The sequence below is a fragment of the Echinops telfairi genome, unplaced genomic scaffold (genome assembly GCF_000313985.2).
Source record: "Echinops telfairi isolate 266 unplaced genomic scaffold, ASM31398v2 ScPeMD7_31;HRSCAF=116, whole genome shotgun sequence".
NCBI classification, from domain to species: Eukaryota; Metazoa; Chordata; class Mammalia; order Afrosoricida; family Tenrecidae; genus Echinops; species Echinops telfairi.
The window spans coordinates 48,030,830-48,034,623 of NW_022103928.1; the positions used below are offsets into that span (position 1 = coordinate 48,030,830).

Below are 3,794 nucleotides of genomic sequence, written 5' to 3' on the forward strand. Positions count from 1 at the left end.
CCCCACCCCTTTCCAGGAAATGGAACCTGAAATTTTGAGATTGTCTTCTGAAAGGTGATCTTTTGAAATCAATCCATAATTGATTGGTCCCCTTAAAAAATGGAGCAGTTCCTGAGCTCCGAATTACTGAAAGAATGTCGCTATCTTATGGGTCAGAGATATACTGAAAAGAGACAGTCACAGTGGAGAGGCTTGGCAGCGAACACATAGGTGAATTAATTTGATTTTCCAGAGGAATGTCTGCCCCATGGTGGGTACTGAAGGCATCATGTTATCCTCATTCAGCCCTTTAATATTAAATCAACAACTCACTCAATCTTCTTACTCAGATTCCATGGTCAATAAAGCAACTCTTTGATTATAATTTGAACTTCCCTATCAGGCCCAGTGACTGTTGGGTTCAACAAATAATTACATTTGCCTATTCTTATGGACTGGCATCAGAGCTCTGGTGCTAATGTGAATTACACATTGTCACGCTAACTGCAAGATTGGGGGCTTCAAACCACTAGCCACTCCATATGCAAGCAATGAGGTTTTCTCTTCCCCAAATAATTTACAGTCTCAGAGACCCAGATGGGCAACTCCACCCTATCGATTGGGTCACTATGAGTCAGAATTGACTTGATGGCCATGGGAAGAATCCACTGCAACAAGTGCGTTCCAACCCTCAGTGACCCTGTGGGGAATTTCTGAAACTTTGAGTATTTGCGGAGGACATCTTTGTAGACTTATTTTATCTTTAAGTTATTTTCGTTATTGTGAAATGGGTGTGGGGTTTGCATTTCAGACCATGAACTCTGTGTTCATCAAAGCCGCATGTTCTTCCCTATCCCTCCCCGCTTCCTCGTCTCCCTCTTGTGGACCTCTTTGCTCCTTCTCACCAAAGTCAGCACCCTCCAACCTTCTCGTCCGTTGCTTCATCATCTCTAACTTTTTAAATGTATTTTTTCAATTTGGGAAACTCCAAAATCTGTTAGCTTTGTTATGCTGGTCTTCATCTTGGCTTATATCCTGATCGTCGTCGTCCCATACAGAATTTGTCCTGTTGTGATTGATGAGCTTCACTCAGAATACTGTTCTCCAGGTCCACCCATGTCGTTTGGTGCTTTGCGGTTTCATCATTACTTTTTAGTGATGCATAGTATTCCATTTTGTGTACATACCGGGGTATCTTTATCCAGTCTTCTATTGATAGGCATTTGAGCTGTTTCCCACGTCTTACCATTGTGAACACTGCTGTGATTAACCTGGAGGTGCATATGTCTGTAGGTGCCAGGACTCTAACGTCTTTAGGGTATCTACGCAGCAGAGATATTTCTGGATCATATGGGATTTCCATTTCCCGTTGCTTTAGGCAGTGCCATATCACTTTCTGCAATGTGTGTAGATACTTAGAGATCCACCAGGAGTGCATGGGTTTCCAATTCCATCACATTCTCAGTAGCATTTGTTGCTTTTTGGTTTGTTTGTTTTGTTTTGTTTGCATTTACAAAATTTATTTCTGGGGGAAATTCTCGATAATTTATGAAGACTGGGCTTCTTAAAAAAAGATTGTTCTACAATCATTACATTTCTACCCCCCACAAGTTCATTGTTGTTTAATAAGGGCTGAGTTCTTGAAGATGGTGTTTCCATGGGCACTGGATTCATAGGGTTTTGCCCTTGAATGGAGTTTGTTCGTGTATAAAGAGTATGACTTCCTGAGGAGTGTTTTCTTAACTTCAGGGAATCTACTGATTTTTCTCTGCCACGAGTCTTCTTTTATTTATGAAGGACTGACATGTGGACAAAAGCCTTGCCACATTGGCTGTATCCATCTGCTCCTTCTCTGGGATGAGTTCCGTGATGCTGAATGAGCATCAATTTGATTCTGAAGACTTTTTCCCAATCACTACATTCATAAGGTTTCTCTCCTCTATGAATTCATTGATGCTTAGTCATGTCTGACTTTAAAAAGAAAGTTCTTCTACATTTGCTGCATTCATAAGGTTTCTCTCCTGTGTGAAGTCTCTGATGTGCCATGAGGTAGGCCTTCTGGGGAAAGGCTTTTCTACACTCATTGCAATCATAGAGTTTCTCCCCCACATGAGATCGCTGATGTCTGTTAAACTGGCACTTCCTGCTGAAGGCTTTCCCACATTTGTTACATGCAGGGTTTTTCTCCTGTAGGATTTCTCCGATGTACCCGGAGCTGGGACTTTCTGGAGAAGGTTTTCCCACATCATTACATCCATAGGGCTTCTCTCCTGTATGAACTTTCTGATATTCAGTGAGTTGAATCTTCCTCATGAATATTTTCCCACAGTCACTGAAGTTTCTCTCCTTTTTCAATTCTTTGACGTCTAATAAGTTGTGCCTTCCAGGATAATCTTTCCCACATTTACTGCATTCATATGGCTTCTCTCCTGGACACATTTTTGGGTGGTAATTCATGGGACAGATGGTTTCTTGTATCCACTGTACTCATCACAATCCTTTTCTGCGTATCTTCTATTCTGTATAACAAAATCAAAGATGTCAAACTGGTACAATGTGAGTCCAATGTATTCTGCTGCTGTTTTACAAGAACTAAATTTTTGGCTAAATGGAGATTCATTTCAAGAGTATAGTTTTATTGACATCTTTCCAAACTTTTAAGCTCCTTTTTGTTTTCTGACTGCCACTGAATTTGGTTGACTGCTCTGGGCTGCTCTGATTGTGGATTCCTCCTCCTTCCATTGTCCATGACTGTTCTCCTTGTTCCACTTTAAAACCTGGATCTGGCTTGGCATCGAGATATCCTATAGATGCCAGGTTACCGTAATTCTCCAACATCACATCTTTGTACAGGTTTTTCTGAGTGGGGTCCAATAACTGCCACTCCTCCCAGGTGAAGCCCACAGCCACATCTTCAAGTGATAAAGACTCGAAACACATGCAAGGAAGCCAAACGCAGAATGATCACCAGCCAGTGGGTAGAAAGTCTTTGGATCCAGTGATGTTGTAAGTATCTCAGCACTGGCAGAGGTTTCTACGTGGGTTCTCTGGCTTCAGAGGTCTGCTTGCATCAGGGTAGGTCCACGTGGTTTCTTCAACTTAGGGCACTAGTGTAGTTCCACGTGTCTTGTCAGCTGCAATGTCTCCTAGGGAGTCTGGTTTTGTCTTTTAACAACAGCAACAAAAAAACAAAACAAAACAAAACAGTTTTAACAAAAACTGTCATTGTTGGTATAAAGTGAGATTTTGCTTTGAGTTGCATCTCCTGTATAGCTAATGCTTATGAGCACTTTTTCATGCTTGTTAGGCATTTTGAGGTCATTTTTGGTGAACTGCTTGATCATGTCCTTGCTCGTTTTTAACTGAGCTCTTTTCCTTTTCCTAATGGAGGTATTAAAGTTTCCTATGGATTTTAGAAATTAGTCCCTTGTCCATTGTGTCATTGGCAAAAACATTCCCACCTCCCACCCCCCTGTCCATGGCTTCTCTGTTCACTTTTTTGATGACGTCTTTTGTTGCACATCGTTTTCTTACTTTTAACAACAGTTCCATATTCTACTCCATCCTCCTCTCCTGATAATAAGTCCCAGTCTTCTCCTTTGTCTTCCATTGTGTGTGTCATCTTTGTATATGCTCCCTATTTTGATCATCTGTCTATGGCCTATAATAGAGCCCATAATTTTGTCTCCATTCTCTCATTAATGATCTTTATAGCAGTAGAGTTAATAGTTCTGGGGTTAAATACATTTAGGCATTTGATCCACCTTGAGTTTGTTTTTGTACGTGAGATAAGGTATGCACCCTGAATCTTTCTT

At 41.1% G+C, this 3,794-nt stretch overlaps 1 pseudogene; it reads right to left on the reverse strand.

The window, feature by feature from the left end:
• Positions 1-1,440: 1,440 nt before the first annotated feature.
• Positions 1,441-2,919, reverse strand: LOC101638458 (annotated as a pseudogene).
• Positions 2,920-3,794: the final 875 nt, after the last annotated feature.